Below are 10,844 nucleotides of genomic sequence, written 5' to 3' on the forward strand. Positions count from 1 at the left end.
CCATTTCCCCTAAGAACAGGAACAATACAGGGATGTCCACTTTCACCACTCTATTCAACATAGTAGTGGAAATATTAGCCTTGGTGATCAGATTGGAAGAAGAAATAAAAAGCATCCAAATTGAAAAGGAAGAAGTAAAATTCTCATTATTTTCAGAGGACATGATATTGAACATAGAGAATCCTAAAGACCACTACAAATTGTTAGATTTAATAAATGAATGTGGCAATATAGCAGGATACAAAATCAACACCCAGAAATTGATGGCATTTTTATACACCAATAATGAATTCTCAGAGAAACTAAGCAAATAATCTCATTTACCATCGCAACAAAAGAATTAAGATACTTAGGAATAAACTTAACCAAGGAAGTAAAACACTTGTACTCTGAAAACTACAGGATGTTGAAAAAAGAGATAGAAGAAGATATAAACAAGTGGAAGAATATACTATGTTCATGGATTGGTAGAATCAACATTAAAATGTTCATACTACCCAAGACAGTCTACAGATTCACTGCAATCTTTATTAAAATACCAACAGTATATTTCACAGATCTAGAACAAATATTCCAAAAATTTATATAGAACAAAAAAGACCCCAAATAGCCATAGCAAATTTGAGAAAGAAGAACAAAATTGGAGGGATCATAATACCAGATATCAAATTATACCACAAAGCCATTGTAATCAAAACAGCGTGGTACTGGCACAAGACCAGGCATATAGATCAAAGGAATAGAACGGAGACCACAGAAATTGACTCAAGCCATTATGCTCAATTAATATTTGGCAAAGGAGGAAAGAACATACAATGGAGTCAAGAAATTCTCTTCAACAAATGGTGTTGGGAACATTGAACAGATACATGCAAAAAAAAAAAAAAAAAGAAAGTAGACCACCAACTTACACCATACATAAGAATAAACTCAAAATGGATAAAAGACTTAAATGTAAGTCATGGAACCATAAAAACCTTAGAAGAAACCATAGGCAGCAAAATCTCAGACTTCTCTCACAGCAATATATTTATAGATACCAGTACATTTCCCATGGCAAAGGAAACTAAAGAGAAAATAAACAAATGGGACTACATCAAAATAAAAAGCTTCTACACAGCAAAAGAAACCATCAACAAAATGAAACCGGAGCCCATTGTATGGGAGAACATATTTGGCAATGATACATCAGGTAAAGGTTTAATATCCAAAATATATAAGGAAACTCATACAACTTAACAAAAGGAAGGCAAAAAATCAAATTTTAAAAATGGGCAAGGTACCTAAATAGATACTTCTCCAAAGGGGACATACCAGAGAGATGCAAATTAAAACGACAATGAGGTATCACTTCACACCTGTCAGAATGGCTATCTTCAACAAATCAACAAAGGACAATCCAAATGTCAAGGATATGGAGAAAGGGAACCCTAGTACACTACTGATGAGAATGCGGACTGGTACAGCCATTATGGAAAACAGTATGGAGTTTCCTCAAAAATTAACTATGGAACTGCAATTTGACCCAGTGATCCTACTTCTAGGAATGTATCCTAAGAAACCCAAAACACTCAGAAAGAATGTATGCACCCCTATGTTCATAGCACAATTTACAATAGCTAAGATCTGAAAACAGCCCAAGTGTCCATCAGTAGATGAGAGGATAAAAAAGCTATGGTACATTTACACCATGGAATACTATGCATCAGTAAAAAAGAACAATCTTTTACCCTTTGAGACAGCATGGAGGGACCTGGAGAATATTATGCTAAATAAAATAAACCAGTCAGAGAAAGACAAATATCACATGATCTCACTCAGATGTAGAATCTAATTAACAAAATAAACAGATGAACAAAATAGATCCAGAGATATAGAAGCATAAAACAGACTGAAATCTCAGAGGGAAGACAGGGGAGGGTGGGTGGATGGGAAGAGATCAAAGAACTTGTATGTATATATGCATAACCCATGGACACAGACAATAGGGTGGTGAAGACCTATGGCAGGTGGTGGGGGTGGGCTAGAAGGGGTTAATGGGGGGGGAAAGGGTACATATGTAATACTTTCAACAATAAAGATTTAATTTAAAAAAATAAATTACTTAAGATTAAAAAAATAAAATAGTGACCTAAATGTAAATGGATTTAATGCTTCATTGAAAAGAGATAGGGTACCTGAATGAATAAGAAAACCAGAACCATATATATGTTGTCTACAAGATATCCAGCTCAGAACAAAAGATTCACATAAGCTGAAATTGAAGGGTGGAAAAATATTCCAACATGCAAATGTAAATGAAAAAAAAAGCTGGGGTAACAATACTTATTTCATGACAAAATAGACTTCAAAACAAAGACCATAATAATAGGCAAAATGTTCACTACATAATACTAAAGGCATTGATCCAACAAGAGGATATAACCCTTATAAACATATGCACCAAATATAGGAACACATAACTCTATTTTTATAAACCTCTTAGGGGACTTTGAGAGATTGACAGCAATATAATCATAGTAGGGGACTTTAACACCTCACTGTCATCAATGGATAGGTCTTCCAGACAGTCATGAAATACCAAACTTAAACAATACACTAGATTAGATGGACTTAATTGATATTTTAACTTTTTTTGAATAAATATTTATTGTTCAGATTATTACAGATGTTCCTCTTTCCCCCCCCCATAGCTCCCCTCTATCTGATTTCCCCCCCCCCATGCCCTTACCCCCCGCCACTGTCCTCATCCATAGGTGTAAGATTCTTCTTCCTGCACCCCTCATGCCCCCTTCCTCCCGAGAATTGTCAGTCCACTCCCTTTCTATGCCCCTGATTCTATTATATTCACCAGTTTATTCTGTTCATCAGATTTTTTTTATTGACTTGATTTTTAGATTCACTTGTTGATAGATATGTATTTGTTGTCACTTTGTTGTTCATAATTTTTATCTTTACCTTTTTCTTCTTCTTCCTCTTCTTAAAGAATACGCTTCAGCATTTCATATAATCCTGGTTTGGTGGTGATGAACTCCTTTAGCTTTTTCTTGTCTGTGAAGCTCTTTATTTGACCTTCAATTCTGAATGGGTAGAGTAATCTTGGTTATAGGTTCTTGCTGTTCATCACTTTGAATATTTCTTGCCACTCCCTTCTGGCCTGCAAAGTTTCTGTTGAGAAGTCAGCTGACAGTCATATGGGTACTCCCTTGTAGGTAACTAACTGTTTTTCTCTTGCTGCTTTCAAGATTCTCTCTTTGTCTTTTGCCCTTGGCATTTTAATTATGATGTGTCTTGGTGTGGTCCTCTTTGGATTCCTTTTGTTTGGGGTTCTCTGCGCTTCCTGGACTTGTAAGTCTATTTCTTTCACCAGGTAGGGAAAGTTTTCTATCATTATTTCTTCAAATAGGTTTTCAATATCTTGCTGTCTCTCTTCTTCTGGCACTCCCATAATTCGGATGTTGGTACGCTTGAAGTTGTCCCAGAGGCTCCTTACACTATCTACATATTTTTGGATTCTTTTTTCTTTTTGTTTTTCTGGTTGGGTGTTTTTTGCTTCCTCATATTTCAAATCTTTGGTTTGATTCTTGGGGTCCTCTAGTTTACTGTTGGATTTCTGTATATTATTCTTTATTTCAGACAGTGTATACTTGATTTCTGACTGTTCCTTTCCCATTTTTTTGGCTTTCTCATTAAGATCCTTGAAGGTCTCACTAAGTTCCTCAGAGGTCTTACTAAGTTTCTCAGCGGTTTCTAGAAGATTCTTGAGTAACCTTATAACTGTGGTTTTGAACTCTATATCCAGTAGTTTGCTTTCCTCCATTTCTTTCATTTGTGACATGTTTCTTTGTTTCCGCATTTTGGCTGCTTCCCTGTGTTGATGGAGTGGCTTTGTGTGGTAGGTGACCTATAGGGCCCAGTGGCTCAGCCTCCCCAATCACCTGAGGTGGACACTCTTGGTGCACCCCTTTGTGGGCTGTGTGCACAGTCTTGTTGTAGTTAAGCCTTGATTGCTGTTGGTACACTGGGAGGAATTGACCTTCAGGCCAATTGGCTGTGAGGATCAGCTGTGTCTATAATGGAAGAACTTCTGTGCTGGAGACACCCTTATGGGGCAAGACTTGTTTCAGTGGGGCTTTGGTGCTGACTGAGTCTGCCTCTTGAGTGTCGCTTATGGATGTGAAGAGTTGAAATCTGGTGTCATTTCACACTGACCACTAGGTACACTGGCTCCTGGATCTTCAAGGAGGTGCAAGTCAGCTCCTGTCTGAGGCCACCCAGCAGGAGCTACAGCAAGATCTGCAGATTTCTTCTCTTTGCTTGGGGTTTGGAAGTTTTGCAGCTGACCCAGCTGCAGTTTGTTAGGTTAAGCTGAGATAAGGCAGGCCATTCATATGCAAAAGCCGCTGCGCACAGTTTGGGTGGGTTTGTAAATTGTGCGGGGTGGGGTCTCAGGGACTCACTAGGGCATGGCAAACAGCGATGGCTGCCAATCAGCCATCTCTGCGTCTTCGTGTTTCCGTGTCCCCGAGTCCTGTGCCCCAGCGCAGTAAACAATAATTTCTGCGTGCACCTCTGCAAGAAAGCCACCCTCACTTTCCAACCCAATGCCAGATAGTCCAGTTTCTCCCCATAGGAGTCTGGGTCTCCAGAGTCTCACCAGAAACTGGAGTTCAGAGCAGTCGGAAGCTTGTGTCTCCCTCCCGCTTGAAAAAGACAACCGCGTCCTCAGTTGCCAGCCCTCTCCGCGTGTGCCTCCGTACCTCTGCTTTTCCATGGCTCTGCACCTCCTACACAGTCTCAATGCACTTTTTTCTTTTCTTCTAGTTGTAGAACTTCCACTCAGCCAGCTTTCCCATGGTTCTGGGTGATAGTCATTTTGTCTTTTAGTTGTTGTTTTGGTGTGGTTGTGAGAGGTGTATACCTTATGCTGCCATCTTGGTTTTTCTCGATATTTACAGAACTATTAATCCCAAAGCAGCAGAACATACATTCTTCTCAAGTGCACATGGAACATTCTCAAAGATAGACCACATGTTAGGACGCAAAATAAGTCTTAACAAATTTTAGAAGACTGAGAACATATCAAGCATCTTCTCGATCACAGTGGCATGAAACTAGAAATCAACCACAATAAAAAAACGCAAAAATACTGTGTAGCTACCTGTATATAAGGCTCCTCACACACCTGTTCCAACCCTTCATCAAGTCTGTCTTCTGCAGGGCAGTCCCCATGCCAGACCCAGAGGTGTGGAGCTGGTCTGGTCTGGGAGGGATGATCGCAGCTTGGGAGAAGTTGAAACCAGGAGCATGGCATCCAAGGCCTAGGGTCCTGGTCATTTCCACGGCCTCAACTAGGAGTTCGTGGTCTGTCAGTGTGGTTTTGTGTCCTCATAGCTGCTCTGAGCCCTGGTTCCCCTGATTATGGAAAAGACTTGATTTTATATTTTTAAGAAATAATTACAAATATTTTTATTGATTTCAAAGAGGGAGGGAGAGGGAGAGAGATAGAAACATCAATGATGAAATTTGAATCGAGGGAGGAACCAAGATGGCGGCATAGTTAAACAACTAATCTGCTGCCTCACACAACAATTTCAAAAACACAACTAAAAGACAAAAACGTCTACCACCCAGAACCACGGGAAAGCTGGCTGAGTGGAAGATTTACAACTAAGAAGAGAAAGGAGCACAATCGCTGAAAAGCTGAGGTACGGAGGCACGTGAATCGGGCCGGCGGCGGGCGGCTGGGTGCGCGGCTTTTCTTCAATCCGAAGGGAGACAAGCTCCCGATCACTCTGAAATCCAGTTTCTGGGGACACTCGGGGGACCCAGACACCTACGAGGAGAAGCTGGACTCTCGGCCATCGGGTCGGAAAGTGAGAGTGACTTTTTTGCGGTGGTGCGCCCAGCAATCATTGTTTACTGCGCTGGACCGTGGGGCGCAGGGACTTGGAAACGGGAAAGGCAGAGACGGCTGACGGCAGCCATCGCCGTTGGCCACGCCCCAGCCTAGTGACGCCCTGAGACCCCGCCCAGCCCTGAGGCCCCGCCCTGAGGCCCCGCCCCGCACATTCTACAAACCCGCCCAGGCTCCACACAGCGGCTTTTACATATAAAAGGCCTGTTCTGTGGCAGCTTAACCAACTGCAGCTCCAGTCAGACTGCTCCAAAACCGCCCAAGCAAAGGAGGAGAAAACTAGCCCTTGCTGTAGCTCCTGCTGGGGAACACACAGTACACAAGGGTACACCAAGAGTGTCCACCTCAAGTAACTGGGAGGCTGACCCGTTGAACCAATAGGACACCTAGTACACAAAACTACCCTACCAACTCAGGGAAGCAGAGAATATGAGAAGGCAAGGAAACAGATCACAAACCAAAGAAATGGAGGAAAACAAGCGATTGGACATAGAGTTCAAAACCATGGTTATAAGGTTTTTCAAGAATTTCATGGAAAAGGCCGATAAATTCCATGAGGACCAACTAGAAATTAAACATACACTGACTGAGATAAAAAATATTATACAGAGACCCAAAAGCAGACTAGAGGATTGCAAGAATCAACTCAAAGATTTGGAATACAAAGAGGCCAAGGACACTCCTCCAGAGAAGCATGAAGAGAAGAGAATTCAGAAAGTTGAAGATAGTGTAAGAAGCCTCTGGGACAACTTCAAGCGAACCAACATCAGAATTATGGGGGTACCAGAAGAAGAGAGAGAGCAAGATGCTGAAAACCTATTTGAAGAAATAATGAACGAAAACTTCCCCCACCTGATGAAAGAAATAGACTTACAAGTCCAGGAAGCGCACAGAACCCCAAACAAAAGGAATCCAAAGAGGACCACACCAAGACACATCATAATTAAAATGCCAAGAGCAAAAGACAAAGAGAGAATCTTACAAGCAGCAAGAGAAAAACAGTTAGTTACCTACAAGGGAGCTCCCATACGATTATCAGCTAATTTCTCAACAGAAACCATGCAGGCCAGACGGGAGTGGCAAGAAATATTCAAAGTGATGAATAGCAGGAACCTACAACCAAGACTACTCTACCCAGCAAAGTTATCATTCAGAATTGAAGGGCAGATAAAGACCTTCACAGATAAGAAAAAGCTAAAGGAGTTCATCACCACCAAACCAGCATTATATGAAATGCTGAAAGGTATTCCTTAAAAAGAGGAAAAAGAAGAAGAAAGATAAAAATTATGAACAACAAATACATATCTAACAACAAGTGAATCTAAAAGTCAAGTGAATTAAAAATCTGAGGAACAGAATAAACTGGTAAACTTATTAGAATCAGAGGCATAGAATGGGAGTGGATTGATAATTCTCAGGGGGAAAGGGGTGTCTGTGTGGGGAGTATGGGAAGAGACTGGACAAAAATCATACACCTATGGATAAGGACAGCGGGAGGGGGGGGGAGGTAAGGGCAGAGGGGGGGGGGGTGGGAACTGGATGGTGGGGAGATATGTGGGGAAAAAAGGAGAAACAATTGTAATCTGAACAATAAAGATTCATTTAAAAAAAAAAAAAAGAAACATCAATGATGAGCCTGGTCAGTATGGCTCAGTGGTTGAGCATGGACCCAAGAACCAGGAGGTCGAGGTTCAATTCCTGGTAGGGCACATGGCCAGGTTGTGGGCTCGATCCCCAGTGTGGGCATGCAGGAGGCAGCCGATCAATAAATCTCTTTCATCATTGATGTTTCTATCTCTCTCTCTCTCTCCCTGTCTCTCTGAAATCAATAAAAAATATATTTTAAAAAAGAAACATCAATGATGAGAGAGAATCTTCCAGCCCCCGTCCTCCCAGTCCCTACCCTATCTCCCCCCCCCCCCCAGGTCTTCACCACCCAAGAGAAGTTTCTGTTCAGGTCCTCTGCCCATTTTTTAATTGGGTTGTTTGTTTATTTGGTGTTGAGTTGTATGAGTTCTTTATATATTTTGAATATTAACCTTTTGTCAGAGTTGTGTACAAATATCTTCTTTTATTTGGTTGGTTGCTGTGGGAACCATGCCAGAGTCGCCAGATAGTCAAGGCAACTCAGAGTGTGAAAGGCCTTGTTGATTGTACGCCGGATGGCCAAGGCCACTCTGAACATGGGAATCTAAATCAGAATGTCCAAGGACAATGTGCAGGTGCACAACAAGGTCACTAGTTGGAAAGAAGCCTCCCTTGTCTAAATGGTACAATACATGTTAACCAGCCAGTGTGAGGGGGAGAAGAAAAGGCAGGCACAGAGGATATAGCTACTATGTGAGGCTGGAGAGGTAGGAGAAGCTGCTGAGGCAGAGAGCTCAGGTGCTGCTGCTATGTGAGGCAGTGAGTCTAGAGGCAGCGTGCAGCTGCTCAGATAATAGCTGTGGGTACAGAGGCTAATGCTGCTTTTGTGGGAAAGATGTATTTGTTCACCAGCCGGTGTGCGGCTGCCTGTATAAAACTTTTCTGTGAAGAACTCTTTTGTCTGATGGCTATATGACCACTGGCTTCTACAATAAAGACTCATTCTTACACACCCACAACTTCTCATGGCTTCTCCATCTAAGACCTGGCATCCAAGAAGGTCCAGCCCCTGGCAGAGGGGCTCGAACCCAACAGTTAGTGTAGTGAGCAGGGTTTGAGAAGGAACCTGCCCTGACACTTGGTGTAATCGAGCAGAATTCAGAATAATATACGGACTCAGAGCAGCTGTGCTCTTGCTGCTCTGACAGTTGCCTTCTTGTTTTGCTGTGCAGAAGGTTTTAAGTTTGATATAGTCTCATTCATTTATTTTTGCCTTTACTTCCCTTGTCTTTGGAATCAAATTTGTAAAATCTTCTTTAAGACCAAGGTCCATAAATTTAGTACCTATGTTTTCTTCTACGTAATTTATTGTTTCAGTTCTTATATATAGTTTTCTAATATTCTTTAAGTTATTTTTTTTTGTATGGAACAAACTATAGTCTAGTATCAATCTTTTCATGTGACTTCCCAAATTTCCCAGCACCATTTATTGAAGAGGATATTTTTTCTATTATGTGTTTTTACCTTTGTCAGAAATTATTTCCCATATAAATGTGAGTTTATTTTTGAGCTATCAATCCTGTTCCATTGGTCTGTGTGTCTGTTTTTCTGCCAATAATACCATGCTGTTTAGATTATCGTTGCTTTGTAGGAAAAAGATTTAAGTTTATTGGCAAAAAGATTTAAGTTTATTGGCATAGAGGTTACAAGTGTATAACTCAATAAAACATTATCTGCACACTGCATCATGTGCCCATCGCTTCAAGCAAAGCCTTTTTCCATCCCAATTTTACCGCCCTTTGGCCTCCTTCACCTGTCCCCCTTCATACTTTGCCTTTGGTTATCAGCACACTGTTGTCTGTGTCGATGTATTATATATATTGCTTAATCACTCTACCTTTTTTCATCCAGCCCACCAATACCCTCCCCTCTGACAGCTGTCAGTCTGTTCCATGTATCCATGCTTCTATGTTTATTTTGTCAGTTTATTTTGTTCATTAGATTCTACATATAAGTGAGATCATATGGTATTTTTCTTTTCTTTAAAAAATATATATTTTATTGATTTTTTCCAGAGAGGAAGAGAGTTAGAAACATCGATGAGAGAAACATTAATCAACTGCCTCCTGCACACCCCCTACTGGGGATGTGCCCACAACCAAGGTACATGCCCTTGACCAGAATGGAACCTGGGACCCTTCAGTCCGAAGGCTGATGCTCTATCCACTGAGCCAAACCGGTTAGGGCTTAATTTTCTTTCTTTGTAGTGTCTTTATTTTTGGTATTAGGATAATGCTGGCCTCAAAAAAAGAGCCTGGGAGTTTTCCATCCTCTTGAATTTTTTGGAATAGTTTGAGGAAGATAGGTATAGGTTTTTCTTTGAATGTTTGGGAAAACTTCCCATTAAGCCATCCTGTCCAGGACTTTTGTTTGCTGGGAGTTTTTTGATTCCTGCTTTGCTTTTATTAGTTGATATTAGTCTATTTAGGTTTTCTGATTCTTTATGATTGAGTTTAGGAAATTGCATGTTTCTAGTAATTTGTCCATTTCACCCAGTTTGTCCCATTTATTGGCATAGAGTTGTCCATAGTATTTTCTTAAAATCCTTTGTATAGGTGTGGACTCAGTTGTTACTTCTCCCCTTTCATTTCCGGTTTTATTTATTTCAGCCCCGCCTCCCTTTTTTTGAATTGATGACTCTTGTTAAAGCTTCATCAATCTTGTTTATCTTTTCAAAGAACCAGCTCTTTGTTTTGTGGATCTTTAATATTGTGGGTTTTTTTAAGTCTCTATTTTGAGCAATTAGTGGTACATCGAGTGACAGGTTATGGTTCCTCAAGGTATGCTGCTGAAATATGAGGACTTGCAGATGTAAAGTGAGAACGAGACTGTCTTTTCTGAGGAATATTTGGAGTTGTGCAAATGTTAAAACTTAAAGATTTGATATACATGGAGTGTTTCTTTGTGACACCAAAACTGTCATGCTTTCAAACAAGGTGCTTACATATTTGTAAATATTTAAGCAATATGGAAGTGCCTGGAAAATTGCACGCCTGTGCTTGGTTTGTACTTTTCAGGTAAATCTCTATACGGAGAAATAGAGCTCAAAAACAAAAAAATTTTCCACTCTAATCTTTATTATTTTATTCCTTCTACTTACTCTTGCTTTGTTCATTGTTCTTTTTCTAGTTCTTTTAGATTCAGTGTTAGGTGGTTTGAGATTTTTCTTGCTCCTTGAGGTAGGCCTGTAATGCTATGAACGTCCCTCTCAGGACTGCTTTTGCTGTGTCCCATAGGTTTTGGGTTGCTGTGTATTCATTTTCAGTTGTTTCTAGATAAT

This window comes from Eptesicus fuscus, chromosome 6 (assembly GCF_027574615.1).
Source record: "Eptesicus fuscus isolate TK198812 chromosome 6, DD_ASM_mEF_20220401, whole genome shotgun sequence".
NCBI classification, from domain to species: domain Eukaryota; kingdom Metazoa; phylum Chordata; class Mammalia; order Chiroptera; family Vespertilionidae; genus Eptesicus; species Eptesicus fuscus.